The following is a 21,196-nucleotide window of genomic DNA, read 5'->3' as shown; positions in this document are numbered from 1 at the left end:
GGGTTGAAAAAAAAAAAAAAAAAAAAAAAAAAAAAAAAAAAAAAAAAAGAGATGCCGAGGAGCTTGGTTTTTCATTTTCTGATTAACTTGTTGCTTAGACTTAATAACCTTACTCACCTGATGTTAATGTAAAAATTTTTAGTTATAATTAAATCACACACGCACACACACAACTGATAGTTTTTGCAGTGGTAAAAGTTATTCTCGTTGTTAGGTAAATCGTGAGTTTAGTGATAAAAAAATATTTTTACATTATTATCAGGTTAACTACAAGTTGACTAGACACAGAAAAATCGGGCCTGAGAATTTTCGAATTTCTCGAATATTGAAAATTATTATTCTATTTATTTGTGAGGGAAATAACTGTACAAAGGGAATATTACGATTTAAAACGCAAAGCATTACTTTTCAGTTTACACAATGCAAGAATGTGTTATTTTTTCAAGTAAATTATTCTATTGAAATATATTTTTTAAGTGCTTTGAAGATAAACATCTTTAGACGGGACAAATCTCTGGTGGCTTCTTTCCCTCTCTTTTTTTCTCTCCCTTTTTTCTCTCTCCGTTACTTCATCTCTCGTACAAGCGGGGTTCATCTGTTGAGAATTGATGAGAAAGTAATGCAATTGAAACTCCATCGACCCACTGCCTCTCTGCGCGTATAAAAAGATTTTTCGCCCGAGTATTCCCTCCGAGCTTGCTTTGCGGTGTATATCGGAAGATTACTGTTTAACACTTACGAAATTGGTAGAGGAATTTTACAGGGCGACCTTAGGTCACTTTAGGACGCTCGGTCTATCGGCGTATCATTTAAATGGCGCTTCGAAAATTTTACGCGGTCATAAAATATACCGACCCGGGACGGATTTTATATGGATATGCGCGAGTGTAGAGTGTCTTGCCTACGTCCGAGATGGAGATCGGTGCCGGATCGGATAGAACGGATTGGAAAAGGTTAATATCGTACAGAGTAGAAAACGCGACGCGCGCGAATGCCAGAGTTGGTTGCCGGCCGCGAGTTCTACGGCGAGGTCTCGGGATTGCGATAAAAAGATCGGTGAAGGGAGAGTGATGTGATTCCTATGTCGGTGTGCGGTGTTCCGTGCGGTTATCTAGTGGGCAAAGGCTTTCTCCGAGGAAGGCCTTTGAGAGACGTCCTTTCTCTCTAAGGACGTCGGGGGGATGCTGGAAGAGTTCGTCTCAAGGCCGTTGCTCCTGTACATAAGAAATTAATGTTACGTGCTCCTTTTTTTTTTTTTTTTTTTCGTACTGGGAAATCGGATCGCGCTATTGCGCGTCGTTTCGAGCTTTTACGAGATAATCGCGACTCCAGGTTGAGATGTGAATCTAATAAGAGAACTCTGTCGGTTTTCAATCTGGTCGCGTTGGATGATCGTTATTAAAATCTCCTTAAGCGCGGTACCGGATGTTCCCGTGTAATTATCGCGGGAAGTCTTTCTGACGTTGATATTTGAGCGGCAAAAAAAATGGCATCGCGCAGATTAACGCTCGGGTAAATAAATGTACCATTACTTGTGCGCTATGCTTTTAATACGAAGTACGAACCGTTCTGTTTCTTACACCACAATTTTATCGTACGTATTCTTTTTTTTTTTTTTTTTGTGTGTAGTTTAGTAACGTTGCAAGCGCTAGTAATGACGTTAATAATAACGAAAGAAAAAGATTATTAGGAAGAAAGCTATTAAGTATATATTGAACAAAAGTGTAACACAATATCGCTGTTCGATTAAACACTCTTCTAATTACCGATAATTACGTATCCGCCCTAACTGGCACAGGCGCTGGTCGCAAAAGTTTTTATATTTTGTCGCCTCAGAGCATATCGCGCTGACAACGCGGGTTTAAAAAAGGGACTCTCGGCTAATCGTTCACGGGGATTTCCTGACGTTTTACCATAATACTATATAGGGGCTTTCCCCTGTTTGAGAGCTGCGCTGAAAAATTCTCGCCTCTTCACCTCGCGGCTCGTTTCATCGAGGTAATTTACATTGTCCGACCCTCTATATATGCTCGCAATTAAAATGTCCTTCTAAAGGGATATATTTTGAAACGTTTCAACGAGCCGCAATGAAAAGACGACGCAAAGCAGCGTTATAGTTACGAGCACAAAATCTCTCTCTCTCTCTCTCTCTCTCTCTCTCTCTGTCTCTCACGGAAATGCTTTCCGGGACAAAGAAAACGGCTTGTTAGATCCTTATGTAAATGCATTTCTAAATAAGATGTGATCTTTCTCAAACGCCCGCTCGTCAAAACTCGCCGTGCGTTTTTGCCGCGCATTGTCGCCTAAAATTCGCAGAAATATTAATTGCCACCGGCGATGCAACAATGGCGGAATCGTAGAAATTAATCATGAAAGTATTCCGGCGGGTTACACCTACCGCGCGATCTGACGCGGAACATAACACAGCTGCTATTGATACGCGCTTCCGGCTTTCATTAAAAACAGGTCGAACAGTTACTCTGAGAAATTTCTTCAGGATGATTTGCTCGTTACGCATGTGGCTACATTGAGAGAAAAGTTCATTGCCGGATTCGTCGCGATTTCATATTCGCCGCATTTGCGCGCAATTGAGTTGTGATCTGCACAGTCGAGAATATGAAATTATCATCTCTAGCGAAGAATCCGTATTGAATCTCCAGACTGCCTATCCTATTGTCATCGGTTTAAAAAATCTGTTAAAATTATCAAGACTCCAAAGTCCAAATTCCCACGATTTTAATATTTTTTTCTATTCTAAGCTGTGAATCGTTGATTAGATTCGTACCTGATTCTTGAGAATATAAAACTGTTGCAACACGTCCTGTATCGTAATATCATTTATGTCGTAGTATTATTTGTATTGTATCAAAGAATTTAATAGTAGATATCAGTCAGAAGGTACAGTAGTGTCCCGGCGCTAAGACAATATTAACAATATATTGAATGATATTCACAGTACGTGAACATGATACGATCCATCTTGCCATTGAGCCTTTTCTGATATCGTACATTACAATGTTTTTTCCATGGCATTATCTCTCCGATAACGTTAGATAATGCGGCGGGCACAACGAAGAAATGAATGCGTATCTAATATTATGTTAAACTTTCTACGGAATTTAGATAAGTTGTTTCCGTTAAAATTCTCGATATATTCAATAAATAATACGTTATTTTCAAATCAATTTAAATTAATCATAAAACACACACACATCCGAGGATATGTAATGTTCATTATAATATGATATTTATAATTCTGACAGAAACGAAAAGATGTTAGATGATAGTGCCACTAATGCATAAAACTAATGCAATTAGTGCAAAAATATATGCTCTTATTTTATGTTCCGAACAGTTTCTGAACTTTCTCTTTTTTTAAACTTGAAATAACGAAGCGCCTACCAGTCTGAGTGTTAAGATGTTGAACTACAATATATTATATATTCATTTTAAAATTATTTTTTATTAATTTTCAGAAATGATAATTGCGTGCCGAGATAAGATCCGAGGCAATATTTTTCGCAATAAGTTTATTACAGTTTTTTAAGATTTGGGAAATTTTTGGGGGATTATTTATTTCAGATTGATTGTGTGAATGTCCGATAATCTTATCGGCACGCAATTATTATTTCTGAAAATTAATTTATTTTAAATACTCAGACCGGTAGGCGTTATTTCAAGTTTTAATATAAACGCGGTCTCCTTTCCAATCATATTTCTCTTTTTTCTTTTCTTCAATAATTATTTTGTTTCGGGTTTTTCTAAGACTGCAAGACAAGCATTTATGACCGCATTAGAAGTATCCCAAAAGTTATTGTAGTGTTTGAATGTCTTTGTCTGTTGATTCATTGGACATTTTTGTAAAACTGACTACTTTTATGACTTGAGAATAATTCCACAAAGGACCACAACTATAATATATGTTTTCTCTTCCCAGACGTGTATTTTTAAGTGCTTTCTTTGTACGCATTAAGGGGATAAGATCCTTTTACAAAAATTGATTTTTTTCTTTCTTTTTGCTGAAGTTGTAGATACAAATTTAGTTAGATACAGATTCGAAAATAATTTAGTTGCATCATCAAAATAATTATGTAGACTGCAAAAGTTTTAACATTTTAACAATAGGTTTGAGCGTCCTATACATAATTATCTTGATGATCCAAACAATTATTTTCATATCTATGTAGCTAAATTTCTAGATACCTAGTTCAGTTAAATAACTAGTAAAATTCTCTAAGTAAAATTCTTTCCGTACAGAAATGAGTGAATCTTGTGTAAACCGTCAAAAATATAAAAAATGCAGTAAATAAAAATTTAAAAAAAAATAGTTTCATGACTATTTTATAGCAGTGGAATTAAAAAAAATTTATTTTTAAATAATTTACTAAAAATTTTTAATTAAAAAGAATTTGGTATTAAATCTTTTTTTATTATTGTAAAATACTTTTGAATATTGAACTTAATTTTTTTTCATACTTTGGACGGTTTATTTACGGAAAAAAATAGATTTTTTTAGGAATTTTTTTTCTCTTCTTTAATAATGTGCGAGAAAAGTTACAAATATATATACATGTCTCTTATCTATATTTTAACATATCCAAAATTTATCAACATTAAAAGGCAACACTTGGTTGTTTGTTCTCTTGTTTCAATAATTCTCTGTAAAAGATCGTTTACTCTGTTAATCGCGAAGAATGCAAATTCGCGATATAGAAGTGCTGCTATATGTGCATTCATTGTCGTTCGATTTCGTCTCGAATTCCATCATCAACTCGCCAGAACAATCGAGTTTGCTGTGTCGAGTGTGTGGGTATTAAAATTTCCGGAATTACAAGAATTTCTACGCTCGCTGCGTTAGTTCTCTTTTCAAACCCTGTTTATAACAACAGTGTTAGATTTTTATTTCTCGCATACTGGTCGCCATTCGAAAACGCACCGCAGGAACAATCATCGATCGTCATCGCAAATTAATTTCATCCTTGGTGCCGCCATCAAATTAAGTCGCGGCTGATTGTAATGTATTCAGCGGACGCAATTGTGATTTTATCTCGGTATATAAAGCTGTTGTAAATGTTCGAAACGAGTACTCGCCTTTTGCAATATGTGGCTCGCGTCGGTGAAGGAAAGTCGGCGATAAAAAAATTAATTAAAACACTCGAGCACGGAAAGAATATATTATAAGAATATATTATAAGATTATATTAAAGCATACATAAAAATATATATTAATCTATCTTAGATTGCCCTTTTTTTTTAACAATACACACACGGAAAAAATAATTTTGCTAATGTATCTAAAAAAGTGCTACTGGAACTGCTGTTATGTTTTTCATATTAAGAGACTATACGTACTAACCTTACACAGAGATCCATTTTATCAAACCATTAATATAATTATAGAGGAGACGCTCGAATTGATTGCTATACGTCAAAACTTTTTGCAACATCATGCTTGAGATTCCTGCGTAATTATTTCGATGGTGCAAAATTACTTTCAGATCTGCATCTAACTAAAAATTTTAATCACTTCAGCGAAACGGTAGTAGTTTCTTTCCCTACGTACGTACTTTGTGCGAATTGAAAATTAATTTAATTCATTCGTTCAAATCAACTCTTGATTTTCAGCGGTAATTTTGGCCAACGATCTGCCGCCTGATAAATAGCATGAACATTTTGCGAACGTTTTCTCGGCGAAATCATCGCGATCGCCAATAGTGCCAATTTAATTTCCCAATGCCAAGGCATTCGTACAATTTTCGTCGAAATTATCCGATTCTAACCTCCTAACCCCGATTCTTCTGGTCTCTCCGATGGTACGAAACGGCTCTGGTGGTACGGCGGCCTCAAGCCCGCGGCATCGCGTGCCTCGCAGAATGCGCCGTTTAGACGAATACGGCGTAATGTTAATGAATTCGTGATGGTGGACGGCAGCGGGGAGGACAATGATGAATGCGGCGACGCGTGCGGTCGCGCGAGATTCTATCTGCATCTTCTCAGGCTGCATACGTAGGAGGCTGCATACATACCGAGGTTAATAATGCGTCCGCGGGGATCTCGTATATATATATATATATATTGCGAGCGAAAGAAATTTATAAGCTTGAGATTTCAGAATTTCTCTTCGCGCGACGACACCTCTCATTAATGCCCACTGCATTAATCGAATGGCTAAAATATATAATGGATCAATTGTAAGTGCATGGATACAGTCGCGATCGCGCCACTCTCATTGGAGGCTCTCTAGATCAGCTGATTCGCACAAGGTAATCGTCGCGCGTGTATCTGTGTACCAGATTGCAAATGGCTCCGATAAATAATATCAGAGCCGTAAATATGTTACAAACGTATCGCGTATCATCGATTTTTAGAACGTCGGACTTTCCTCGCGAACTTTCTTTTCAAAACCAGCCATGATTTCGCGAGAACGCGAACATCTGATCCCTCGCAAAAATTTCATCGCCCTGAAATATTTTAATTCCCTTTACTTCGTTTTCGTACCGAAAAGGCGAATCTCTGCGTTGGAAACTCAGCGAGATTTCTGCGACTCGACCCAGAGACAACGCAGAGTCTAAATTTAAGAGGCGTGAGAAGTCTTTAAGACATCTTTTAGACGCCGAACTGCGTCGTCTTGCGTTTCGATTTTGGATACTTTGGGTGTCGTCCGGGGCAAGTTGAACGCAGGATTTTTTTCATCGGTGCCAAATGCTCGTTCAACAAACGTTAATTGCCTGCAGGGCTCTTCGTAAAATCATTGCAGAGCTCTGTTTGAACCTGGAATTCTAATCAGAATTCTCGAAGAACTGAAAGTTGAGGTGCTAACTTTACACACCTTCGAGGAAACAAATTCAGCGAATTTCAGGACTCCGCATTTCCGATTTGACGCAAAAAAAAATTCCGTCGTCTCTTGCCCTCTCTCTCTCTCTCTCTCTCTCTCTCTCCTAATTTACGGCGCTCCTTTCACTCTGTTCTCCTGAGGTTCGCCGATCTCACCCGTGCGTGCACGCAAACACGCACACCGATGTACGCAGGCCGATGTACGATGCGAAATCGTTTTGGTGTTACGTACCCGGCGCCGTCGTCGTACACAGCGTTGTGAAACGCCACCGTGGCGTGACGAATTATAAGGTGCCGGTTGCGAGGTGACATTTCTATCCGCCTACGAGTTTCTGGCGCGAGCACTCGATTTCGATACAATTCGCGTCATCGATGGGTACAATAATGGGTCGAGTGTCGCATAAATCGTGGCTTAATTCGTACGCGGAAACAGAGCATATCTATTTTCCTTGACACACCTATCGCGGACGAGTGGGCAGTAAATACTTTTTCTATCTTACTTTCCAATTAACGGCTGCTATTTATAGTTCGTTCTTATTTTGGGACGTCTTTAAGTAACGTTTCGATGCAAATACGCGATTATTCATGTATCTCGAAAGTATACTTGAGACCGTCTTGTAAATGTAAGAACTGACTGTAAATACCGGCCAAAGACGTTTACGCTTTATAAAGGAAAAATTATATATTACTCATTACACAACAACTCTTCTATTATTATTATATTCCATTGTTATGTCGATATATTTAGCACTCTCGAATAATGATATATTTAACCAACAATATAAAGTGTTTAAAGGCATCGTCGATATTTCGAATTTTGATAAATAAATGTAAATCTGTAACATATTGTATATCTAATTAAGTAAGTACAATACAATCTGACTTATGATGACAAAAATGATTTCCTTCAAGATTTTCATGGAATTAAATAATTTCAATGTCTTCAAATTTTTATGTGCGTCACAACGTAGAGCCTGAAGGAATTAAAATGTCATGTTACCAGCGGAGGATTGATTTCTTGGTGCGCAACATGTAGAATACGATTTTGCTCTACGCATTGTATCTGTTTACCATAAAGCGAATCTATGCTGTTCACCCTCCCTAAGAGAGTATTCTCTTATATGGGAATCCATTGTCTCTTAGCGTCGTCCTACAAAGTCCTTGCGTGCTCTCAGATTTAACCGGCAAACCTGTAACTTTTACCCCGCTGCGTGTTTTCGGCTTCGTAAGAAGATACCGTTCTCATTTACTCAGCCACGTACGGTTACTCGACGCGAGAAGGATAGCGTGCATCCGGCGCCGTGTATTTTCCCGTTCTCGTTCCCCGCCGCCGTCGTCTCTCACTCGGCGGTGTGTAAACACGATTTGCATGTATGAATCGCGATGAATAGCAGCGGCCGTACACCGTGCGTACGAGAGAAGAAAAGGCTTCTTTCCTGCATCGCGGCAACTACCGCCTACCGTCACCGAAGCTCTCTGTCAATATCGACGTAGCTTCCGGGCCGTAACCAGCCAGCGCGCCGCGATTCTGTTCGAAGTCCTCGAGTCACTTGACAACGTGTCCGGTTACTATCAGAAGTGACAAGTCTTTCTTGTCTCTCTTACCGATCTATAGAAACTATCGAGTCTTCGAAACTGTCGAGTTTCTACGAATCGATAACGCCTTCCTCTCTCCTGTCGCCTGTCTATTTTTGTTAAAATTTTCGATCGAACTCCTTTGGACACCCAGATAGAATAGTTTTTTAGAAACGACTCTTCAAACGAAAATGTGCGATCGCACATTAGTATTTCAATACAATTTTATTAGTCTCAGGTTAGAATTTCTAAAATTGTTTAAAATTTTATATTAATTAATTGTCTCATGAGAAAAAAGAGGAGTGTAAAAATTATGAGAACTTGTAAGAGTTCCTGGGCAATACTTTTTGTTTTTCCCCAAGAATGAGGTTTTAAAGAAAACTACACCTGGATTGGCAATTCCACATAATTATTTAGAAGGTTAGAGCTAGTGCCATAGAACAACGTAAGCAATAAACGGGACAACATTTTTTATTTGCTGCTGCTTACGTTATTGCCTTGCATTCTTGACTGTGACTGACTGATTAGCTTATCGCTTACGTCTTACTGCTATTTTTTTCTATTTACTGCTACTACCTTTAATCTTTAAGTGGATAGGTGGGGGAACCACGCCTTAGAGGTTTAATTTTCTTTAAAAGAAAAATAAGCGTATTTTCCACCAGATGTTTAGAAATCTTGAAATTTATATTTAGTTTTTACATTCCTTTATCTCGTAAAGGTACAACTAGTGTAAATTTAACTACAACGTATAATAGTATATTAAATAAAAAATATAACTATGAAATTAAAATTTTCTTGAGACATTCGGAGCGTTTCATCTGTAAACTTGCGCGTCTTTAAATCTATCCACTTAACTTTTCGTCGACAACGTGAATTTTTACTTTTCTACCAACAATGAAGTTCTTCAAGAAACAGAGTAAATTTCTTATTGTTTCAATTTATATAAAAATCTGAAAGAATTCTGGTATATTATATATTTGTCGAAAATATAACAAATTTGTATCATCACAGAAATCGGATTGTATTTAATTTATTTTTTACAGATCTAAAATTCATAATCAAAATATCGATGATGGTTTTTAAAAAAATGTTACATTTTTAACGTCGTGGATCCATTTTCAAAGATTGATAAAATGAAATTCATTAATCCTGAAATCATTTTTATTATACTTTTTTTTTACGTTTGGATCCCCATTTACATATTTTCAATGAAAACTTTTAATAATAACAGGAACTAACAATCAGTCTCGCATTGAACCTTATTTAAAATGCAGTTAATAAGCTTCCTATACTAAAATTCGATACGAGTTCAATGGAATCACGATGAGATTAGTTGAAATTAGATTAAAGACCCCATTTGTCGGCGGGAAGGTTAATGAATTAACGTTACGAATTCCTTTTTTGCGAAAAGTAGATCTACGCGACGAGTCGTTTCTCGACGCGCGACGGTCTGGAAAGTTTACTAAAATCGGGGACACGCGGGACACCGCGCGTTTGTACGCGGAATAAAAGAATTTATTTCGTTTCGGGAGAGGCGGAAAACTAGTTTCGTGCGGTGAGTTGACGGTGAATTAATTAGACCGCCGAATGTGTGTTGTTCGAAACGGATAAAATATCAGGATGTGCGAATTGTCCGGCGGGAAGAATTGTATCGCGAGTCTGGTCATATAACTGTTGTGTGTTCAAAATATGATAAACGGCGAAAAACAAACCGCAGCTTCGCGAGGCGGCGATCCGACATCCTCAACGTTCCACAAACGTCCACGACGACACATCCAGGACGCGCTGAGCTTAATGACATTATCGTTTTATTTTCCATGCATCATTACTCGGCTACTATTTCAGCGTGTCTCTCTCTCTCAAAATAAACGCTCGAGAATGAGCAATTATCGCGGACGCGCGGATGTTTCCCGATTCCCGTGGCAGCTGGAAAGTTCTGCGGTTACGTACACATCGCGTAAGCTGCGGCTATTTAATCTCTCCGAACTTGTAAATTAAAATACTTTTCGTCAACAACGGCTCATCCGTCTATCTGTCGCACGATAAATACTTCGTCGTTTTACTCTCTCGGTAGCTGCAGTATACAGATTAAGCGGCGTTCTGTAATCGAGTTTTTTTTATCAGAAAATAATCGTCGTTGTCGCACGCCGCGAGTCTTCGTGGGTAGTTCTGAGAATGCGTCTCTCGTTGCACCAGGATGTAACCTCGGAGGTCGAGGAACCCTCTGCGTGTGACGTTTGTAGAGAGGTTTCCCGAGTGCGGCGGCACCCCATGTGAATCGCCAGGTTCAATGCGGCATAATACACGTCCCTATAGGGCAGGTGGTACTTGGCGTGGCACAAACGCGAGCATACAGACGCGCAAGGTAGACGTCGATGTGACGCAGCCGGCTGGCTGACGGTGTTGGTGGCGTGTCTGGTTTACGATTTAAGTTAGTCGACGGAGAAGACTCCCCCGCCAAACGAATTCGGAATCCTCGACTCGGAAAAACGGAGAGGACGTCAGTCGGTTCTTCTCGCCGTAGCGCACCCGGTTCTCCCGGTCCCGCTCTCCTCCAGTCTCCTCCGTCTCTCCGTCCGCCCACGTGTTGTCCGTCTGCCTTTAAGAAGGTAACGCACGAATAAATGCTTCCCGCTTGTCCGGTCCTTTCGCATTGCTTCCCCTCGTTTGCGTCCCCTCCGTGATACCCGCACGCGTCCCATCCGCCTACGCGTCTTTTGTCCTCCGCTCCGTTCTCGGCTCCACGAGATGCTTTTTCGCCGACTGCGAAAGAAAAAAAGGAAAAAAAAAACGAATGAAATAGGGCGTCGCTCCTTTTTTCCAGAGGTCCATTGTATCTCGGGCTAACTGAGTTTGGTCTTGTTGATAATTTGATTGTCGTAGCCGCGCGACTGGTAATTTAAATCTGCCCATTCGCCGACTGTACGACGGGGCGAAATACTACTGTGTCTCTTGATAGCGAATTACGTCGTATTGTATGCCCCTCGGAGGATATTCGCGGGGAAACGATCGCGTAAAAGTACGCGCGAATTACACGATTATACGATTTATTTATCGTATTGCACCGCGCGTACAGGCGATAAATCTATTTTATCTCCAACTCTGCCATCATGTTTTGCGACGATTTAAAATACCAAAAAATACCTGCTAGCGCGTGTAACTTTTTTTTTATAAGGAATCTTAAAATCACTCCCTGCTTGTCTTATTTATTTGTAGTATCTTATTTTCAAAATTAATCCTTAGCGCACAAGAGATGGATCATTCGTGTTCTGCATATTTTTTTGTTAACTATCAAGTAATTATGTACAACACTCTTACACGGAATTCTTTTTTAAATACACAACCGCAAGCGTACTTTCTAAAGTATATATGCGATAAAAATCACTTAATAATTTATTTATATCTTTTAAAACGATGAAAATAAACTTGGATGATCCCATCGTGTGTAGTAAAGAACCGGAAAGTCGTGTTTGAGAATGAATAAAGTCTAGGATTTCTTTAAATGCAATTTAATAAGAATATGGATATTTGTAATTTATAATTTTAAATATACATCTTCACACACCTCTCATGAAGTCTTGTCGTAAGATACTAAGTTAAATCGAAATGAAGAGAAGTTTAAGAGCTTTTATACGAGCGTATCTCAAGGCGGAAATTTAATTTATTTTTGCATAAACAAAAGAATTTCTGAAAAAAAAAAAATAATTTACAAATGTATTTGGTTTTGATCGATCGAGAAAAACCACAAGGAAATGAGCTTCGTTAGTTCCTATTGTGAAATTGTGTCGTCGCTGAGTTTCAGGATCGATGCCTACTCCCCCTTTCTCGTTTTTCTCATCCCCGATAAATCTTCCTCTCTACTATACCGAAGAACAAACGGGAAAACTTCATTGTGGTTCAGCGTCGATGAGAAATAAAAATAATGTATATGCATGAATAATGGAATAAAGATAAAAGTTCGCGGGAAAGATGCTCTTTTACGAAGTTTCTTTTACTAAATGAGGCATTAATAACACAGCTTGAATACTGGTTACGGTTTTCCGCAACTTAATGATGTATGGAGCTTTTAGCTGTTCGCGTTTCTCGCGAGATACTACGATTTTTACACGCGAAGAAAGTTAAAACGAATCTCATGGAGGTCTTTTCGTCATCTCTCGCTTATTTGATCTCAGCAATAGATCGGTGACGATTGACCAAGCGGAGAGTTTAATTTCTTCTTCTTTTTCTAAAGGTGGTGTGCGAAACTCGTTTGACATTTGCAGGTATATGTAGTCGTCTCGATCTCGGTTGATTATTGTAAGATTATTGAGCTGACGACGACGACGACGACGACGACGACGACGTTTCGACTACGACGCCGTCGTGGAAATATTAATTCCCGGCGTAACGCATGATTTATTGAGTATAGTACTGACGCAAGACCATTCCTCTAACACCCCATAATTATGACCGACAGCCTTCACGTGCTTACCATTTTGCCTCGTGACGTTTGCGTAACTGAGCACTGTGTGTACTGAGGCTTCCGGTATCTTCACTCGCGCAATGTCGTTGTGTTACATGATTTTACAGAGATCGTAATTTTCTTAATCTTCGACTATAATAATTAAATTTGAGTAACACAAATTAAATTTGTGTAGAATTCTCTCGTGCCTCCTTTGACCCTAATTAGATTTCATTACATTTAACACGGCAAGTATCTGAAAAATAATTAACGTGAAAGTTACCCCTCCCGCTCCTGTATAATGTAACGACGAGTAAATGCCTGAAGAGAGTGCCATCATAAAATACATGTAATTGTTTTCTGCGGTCTGACAGACGCGAGGGAAAATAACGGCAGATATCGATGATGCAGACAGATCGGGAATAGAAGCTACGAGAAAGTAGCAGCTTATGCGAATGCATTTCGAAAGGCATACCGTTCGAAAGTGACGACAGGCCGTCGGCAGGCCTAGAAACAATGTATGTAGGTACGGTACACCTTTAAACGGGCGACGAACGAACAGGCGGTACTGTACGCGCTTATCGCGGCCACACCTAATCGCTCTGATTACGGCGATCTCGCGCCCGGAACTTTAAAACCCGGTTCGCCACTACCTCGTCGCTCGTCTGTGCACACTGCGCGAAATCCCGTGTAACGCTTATTAACGAGAGTGCATTCGCAGATTGATAGTAATCGCGGCCGAGCCGGGTCTCTCGATCGCGGCAGCCGAAGGAATCTCCGATCTAGCCTCTTAATCCCAATAGGAACTAATGCGTAATGATTACGCAATGACGCAACATACTTAGATTAAATTGTTATCCGGCATCCGTGAATCCAGTTATTCGGCATGAAAATTTGTAACGCGCGATACTCGTGTGGGGTGTGTGTGTGTGTGTGTGTGTGTGTGTGTGTGTGCTTTAAAAAATATTTTTATCTTTCGCTAATATGTATGTCTTAAATGGAGCTGTTTTTCTAAGTGCTGGTAGTTTGAAAAAATATTCATAATAGTAGATCACGTCATTTTTCCAAGCTACACGGAAAGAACGATTTTGCTGGAAAATCTGAAATATCGTTGGGCACAGATCTAAAAATAATTCTGTTGGAGAGATTTAAATGCGGAGTGTGCGCTAGATTATTAAAATTTTTTACAATTGCACTCGTCATTTTTTAGTTTCCGAGACGTTTAATTATTTTTTGATAATTCAATAAAATAACTTTCAGATATGGTATTCAGCAGAATTTTTTCGATCTTTCTGCAAAATCGTTCTTTCCGTGTAAACAAAAATATTATTCAGACAATCGGACATTTCGTACACTGTGAAAAAAATGTTCTAAATTTTGGCAAACATTTCATTATTATCAAAATTTCATTACATACTTATTCAACGGAAAAAGTGATATTTAAATAAAAATAATAGTTTTGTACCATATATAAATGCATCCTCATATTTAATAAATATTTAGTTGTTACTATTTAAACAAATGATTTATTAAAATTTAGTGCAATTTTTTTTTTTCAGTGTAGGATATTATTGGTGCGCACTGTGCGCACACCGGGGTTAGGGTCTAAGTATATCGAGTCTTGAAAGAGCCGGATCTACGATCGGTCCGGCACGATCCCAGTGCCTTCTACGAAGTCTCCGTTTCAAAGTCGACCGGTGTGCGCATGCGCACACGCGTGTACACGTACGTGTTATCCGCGCGCACCGGTCGTACGTATACGTGGGGAGGTAGAATGAACAGCCTGGAGTTCGCCGCCCGAGAGAAAGTGAACCAGTTGGCGGTGTTGGCGAATTTCTCGTCGTGGCGAAGCGAACAGGCGCACGATATGTGCCTGGCTGCCTGCCTGCTTACCTGTTGCGAACCGGCAACCGTGCCTCGTCGCACGCCGATTACGCCCGTGCCGAGCGATTAATTGAGAACCGACCAGCGAACGATTTTTGGGGAACCGCCTTCCTTTTCCGCGCCGGCGAGCACCGGCGAGCCGGACGCGACCCACCGTTCTTATTAAACGCGGAAAGCGAACGTCTGGTTATGAACGACGGCGGCGGCCTGCTATTCCGCTGATCGTGTACTACTTCTCTTAGTTCTACTTACCTGCATAAGCATGAACTATAGTCATCCCCAATTGGACGTTTTGGGGAAATCGCTACGAAGCTAAAGACACGATCTAAAGCCTAAGATTCTAGATTCTAGATAATCGTTTCGAGATCTCGGACGGGGAAGGAATTAACCGGTCGCTCGATTTGAATCATTCGCATCGCATGACCAATGCGATGCAGTCAATTCTTTCCCCGAGGTGTCGAATTAATTTTTAGTATTTTGTAGACACACTCGCGTCATCCTACAGACCGGTGTGTACTTTTTTTTTCTATTGATACCGGTCCGCGGATCTTCGGTGAAATCCAGCTGTGATGTAATTGTAGTGTTCAATGATCGTGATTGACATTTGTATCTGGACAGATCTTAGGCATGCCACGTGATCTGACGATAAATAACTTAATTGGTGTGATAATAAATAGCTAATCAACGTTCACGCAGCCACGAATGTGGTTTACATATGTGTATAAGCACATCGCGCGCGGCGTACGTAGCTCTGTTCGGTTACTTAATTAGATGATTTTTTTGCTGCGATTAACGCTGCCGCAATGATATTATTATTATATGTACCAGCCGCGCGAATTAGAACCACCATGGCGCGTGTCGGCTGGTAGCAACGACAGAGCGGTAGCAGTAACAGCAGCTGGTTTGTTACATGCATTCAGGGTTAACGAACCGAAAATACGTTCCTATTTTCCTGCATCGCGATTGCAAAATGGTTGCAAAACAGCGCGCCCCAGTGCGCCCGCACTCGCGGAATCGCGCGCGGTATCTGCCTCCAAAAATTGGATCAGAAATCAAAGTGGATCGCACGCTTTCGCCTTTATTTGCCGAAGTAAACGGAGGAAAACATGAATAAAGATACTGAATGTGCTGAAAATTGAAGTGTACCCTTTGTAAAGCGTTTCTGCAACGTTACAAACGCCTGCGAATGAGAGGAAGAAATATTTTATTTATACACCGTTGGAAAATCTGTGTTAAATTTGACATTTCACGTGTCCAACTGAAATTTATGCGTTAATTTAGTATACAGAATACGTTAGAAGATAACACATCAAGTATTGTTCGAAAAGATAACAGAAAAAAGTAAAACCGACACACTTTGTAAACAAACCGTAGAAGCATTTTTTTTTTCAGTGAAATTAACATTCATGATATGTTAACATATTTTTTCTTTCATCTTAGAATTTATATTTTACAACGCATTATTTTTATATTATTTGTTCACTTATTTGTTATAACTCATAAATTCTATTATTTTAACACACTAAGAAATGTTGAATATCAATTTAACAGAAACTATTTAAATAACATAATCACATTAAATTATTATAACACTCGAATATGTCGAAAAATGTAATATAAAATTTTAACAGGGACTCGAGTGGATCGTTTCTAAAACAAGTGCGAAATGTTTTTTATTCTGTAACGACAATAATTTTATCGAGTGCAATAAATAAAGAAAAATACTGCGATAAATACAAGCAGTAACAATTGGGGAATGTTATCGTAACTCTCGACCGCTTTTATTTACGAATAAACAAACATTTACTACAAATAAACGTTTTGCTACAAAATTTACATTTATGTTTATTCATATTGTAAAATGCACGTAATAATTCTGTTCTTTTGCCGATGCGTCATATTTCTAGCAGTTTAGTATACACATTTGTTATTCAATAATGATAATTGCCACGAAATTGCAATATTTATATGAGACAGGATTTAAGAATGGAATACATTCAAATGTTAACTGAGAAAAGTGTTTCTCTCGCTAGGTTCTCTCCCAATTCGATGGAAGGATATTTTCAAGGGTCTTTGAAATATCGTAAAACAGCCGTGTCTTATAGCGGTGAAATATCAGGCTGCGATGTAAAAATGTGTATATACTTGCGTAATCGCACGCACGCACAACGTTACAGTGCGCAACACGAATTTCTTGCTTTTTCATTCGTTCTCGATCGCGTGCGAGACAAAATGTTGTTTCTAAACGGAGACGTCTATTTTCCTATTTGGACGAAGAACACGTGTCGGAATATCTATTTCTGTTTCTCATAATCAAGCTGTTAGCGTCACGTTGGTGATGATTCACTAACTTGTTGTTAGAAAGTAATCAACGTCCCTGTCGAGAAGTCGATGGAATTATAGCGCTATATAGCGATAAACGATTGATAACATGGTGGCTGGGCGAGTCGGGGAGAAACGCGCGTTGCTGCACGATTATGATAAGAAGAAATTTCACGTAAACACATAGTTAGCATGTCGCCTGATGATTAATTAGTAATATCGTAATGTATCAGCAGTTAGCGAAATCGATAGTCGCGCGAAATGAACGAGAGAACAAATAATTAATCGCAGATAACTCGCGTAGACTGAGGAGACTAAGATGTATGGCGGGCTATTGTTAACGCGGCGATGGGCTCAGAAATCCAATTTTGGTAGAGAGCGGGATAAAGGGTCGCTGCCGCCGCCGCAGCCGACGCCGACGCCGCCGCCGCCGCCACCGACGCCACCGACGCCGCCGTCGGGGGTGAGAATGCGATGCGTAAGAGACGAGGGGAATCAGGGGGTTGTACTCAGGACGTAGAGTTATTGACCTGCCGACGAGGAGGCTCTCTTGTTCGGGAGGAATGGCTGGCAAGAACTTTCTCGAGGTCGTTTGCGTGGCGCACGAGACGTTGTTTCGTTGTCGAGGCAGAACGTAGAAAAGAATCAGCCATTCGCTCTTTAATCGATAAAGCTATACACAAAGACTTTATACCGATTTATGTTTTGAATTTTTTGTCTGCTACAACGATATGAGATGCATTATCGTATTATACAACTGTGTTACGTTTACGTTCTTATTTTTCCGACGTTAATCTTTAAACAATATGATTGGAAACAGTGTTAATCTTTAATTGTAATAAGTCGGATGATCGCAGCACACCTCAGGTATAGTTTTTTCTTTCAAACTTTGTTCTGAAAAGAAAAAAGTATTACCCAGATGCTCAGAAGATTTAAAGTTCATTATCTTCATATTTCTCTGTCTTATAAGGGAATAAGTAATGTAAATTTCACTACGCTGAGAAAAATTTCTGGTTGAAAATGAACGAGTCGGAAAATTCTAATCGTATCAATAAAATCTTTGGTTATTTCAATTAGAATTATAATAAAGTCAATCAAGAAATCTTGATTGATTTGCCCAGGTTAAAAAATTCCTTAGTAGCAGATTCTTTTCCAAATGTATAACATAATATAGTAAAAAGTGTAACTAAATTTAATTTTTGAAGGATTTTTTTAAGCACCCCATCTATCAACTTGTGCATCATTACATCGTCTACCTACTTAAAGATCGTGTGTTAGGATTGCAAATTTAAAATATCACCTCCCAAGTTTAACACCATCATTCATTACGTTTCATAAATATTCTCATAGATGAATTTGATCGCGGGCGTTAAAATCTTTTCTTCGAAATCGTCTGTTTATCCTTTCTACCTCTCGTATTTCCTACTAATGAGACTAACGACCCGCATTAATATCGTAGTAATAAATAAAACTGCACTTCGATGCGGGGAAGGAAGATTCTCTCTTAAACAAGGAAATACTTTGTTCTATTAACATTATACGACAATGTACGTTGTAACGATTCTTGTTAATTCTGAGAGTGTCCTTCGAAGGTTCCCTGCTGCGTGTGCCTTATATGTCTTCTGTCGAACCGCCTGCTGACCAGTCTTTGCCCCAAAAATATTTTCTCACGGGCTCTCATAATTTCGGAGACTCGTGTTTTTAAATAGATTCGCTATGCCATTCCAGTCTCTGCTGTGGAATGGAAATGTTGAGAATGACGATGCGATTTGATGTGTACTTTCAAATAACAGAATGAGGCGGTTATTAGAATAATTAAAACTGTAATGGATCCCTTTATTGAGTGAAAGCGACCGAGCGGGACGACGCTTGATTATTTCGTCGCGTTTACGTAACACGCCGTGGAAATATAATTGCCCGCCGCGGGTACCCCTGCCTCGTACACACTCACACACGTAGAAGATCTGCAACGACACTCTGTTTGTCGCATGCAAGCGTGGACCGTAATGAACTTCTCGGCCACCGTCTAATACCATCGTCGCTTTTTCTGCCAGCCACCAAAGTGTAACCAATGTAACCGCGAGCCACCGTCCAAGTTCCTCGACGATGAGGAATTATCAGTGAAAGCATATCACGTACATCGACACAGATCTAGAACGCCTAAGAAAGACAAACAGAGAGAGAGAGAGAGAGAGGGAGAGAATTAAACATGACAATTGCAGAGTTCATTTTAGACACGCGATCTTTTCCGTAATTTGCACTATTTTGTACAATTTTAGATCTGCGAGAGTCTTCGTTGTTTCGCGAGAGATTTCGCTTTTAGTCATTCGCATTGAATTAGTCGGAAATTTGTTTTCGCAAATTAACGCGTGAGCGTTCCAAGACTTCCCCGAGTCCCCTTCCTTTGAAGAAAATCAAAGAAAAGTTTACGCACGGTTATTAAAGTGTTCTTACACTTAAAACGCGTGAAATGTTTGGAAAGGAAAGTACGTGAAATCATCGCACAGGACGATATCCCTTGCGCGATCGCCGCGGGAAAGAGGGAAATGATTTTTCACCCGCGAGCTCCGGCATTCTCTCATAGCGCGCAGTTTATACTCGGAGGTCAGTCTTGAGTCGACCCAGCGCGCTCGAGTAAACGCGATCTTCCGCGACGCGATTAATTTTCTCGTGTGCCCGCCGTCGTACTCGCGCATGTAAGTATACAGATATATGTACACGTTTCCTCTGACAAGCTTCGAGCCGACGATGAGCTGAAACTGCGTAAACTTCGTACAAGTATCGCGTTCCATCGCTGTACAGGCGATAGCATTAGGAAATCATAAAGTCTAATGTGAGTCTAATGAGAATCGATGGACATGGCGGGATATGTAAAAGCGAAATGCTTCTTCTCCGATTGGTAATATGAACAGATCGTTAGAGATAAGATGTATTGGTGTATCGACACTCTTGCGGAAGACCGGACTGGCTTTAAATTATCTAAGATCTGTAATAAATGCGAGAAAGTTATCGTTCTTTCGGATTTCTTTTCTGCGCTTCTGTGCTTTCTTAGAAAGAACGGCTTTGCTGAAAGATATAACTTTGCTGAATATGCAGATCTAAATATAATTTCGTTAAACCGTGAAAATAATTATATTGGAAAAAAATTGTGAAATGCGCTGCAAAAAATTTTGACATCACGACTGGTTTGAATTTCGAAATAATAAAATTATTTTCAGATCTCGCTAGACGATCTAAAATTTTGCTGATATGGATCTGAGAATAATCTTGATGGAACTATCAAAATAATTGCATTGGAAATTCAAAATGATGAGCAATATTTGCAAATGATTGCGAAATTTTTGCTATTTCAGCAACCGTTTTGAATTTTCAACAAAATTATTTGTTTCAGAGCTTGCTGAAAAAAAAAATGTAAAGTTTAGCCAAATACAGATCTGAAAGTGATCTTTTGTTAGACCATCGAAATAATCATATTGGAAATTTGATGAGCAACGTCGCCAAAAATTTTCATATTTTAGCAATAGATTTGATTTTTTTCTAATAAAATTATGTTGATGGTCTAACAAAATCCTTTTCAGATACGTATCCAGCAGCATTTCTTTTGATAAAACCGTTCATTCCGTGTGTGGCCATCGACAACAATGAGAAGCAGTGTTTGGAGCTCTTACCGACGATACTTTCCCTTTCCTATCACCATGAGGCAGGGGCGCGTATGTAAAAGTTCCACGCAAAAATCACCGCCCGCCTATCCGCGCGATATAATGCAACTCGCCGCGCGATTACGAGATCATGCACCGCAATTTCACGCGGTCGCAAAACATCGCATTTTACGCTCGTCTCTATGCGGGTACGATCGCACGCGCTCGCTTCGCCAATTACCAGTCGCTCGTTGCTTGTATGACTTGTAAGTTGGACGAAGCGATAGGTAATTACGCTAATCGATCCCACATTCGTATTGACTGTTGTAACACTTTGCGCGATAAACGTCCGCGACCGGAATTCTACGACGTGACTTCGTTCTTTAGTCCTTGTCCACGTATTTTATTAACCTGAGATTTATTCACGTGCCAGAACATTTGATATTCTTTCGCAATGTGTCATAATTTTCTGCATTTCTAAAAGTATTTTTTTGCATAACAC

The 21,196-nt window shown here is 39.4% G+C and overlaps 1 protein-coding gene across 3 annotated transcripts in view; it reads left to right on the top strand.

The window, feature by feature from the left end:
* Nucleotides 1-21,196, top strand: part of LOC108746840 (RNA polymerase II elongation factor Ell) — a 117,900-nt gene that overhangs the window by 32,717 nt on the left and 63,987 nt on the right. The window lies entirely within an intron of this gene.

The sequence above is a fragment of the Trachymyrmex septentrionalis genome, unplaced genomic scaffold (assembly GCF_001594115.1).
Source record: "Trachymyrmex septentrionalis isolate Tsep2-gDNA-1 unplaced genomic scaffold, Tsep1.0 scaffold19, whole genome shotgun sequence".
Lineage (NCBI taxonomy): Eukaryota > Metazoa > Arthropoda > Insecta > Hymenoptera > Formicidae > Trachymyrmex > Trachymyrmex septentrionalis.
The sequence above is the reverse complement of the archived record's forward strand: the minus strand, read 5'-3'. Positions and strand labels throughout refer to the sequence as shown.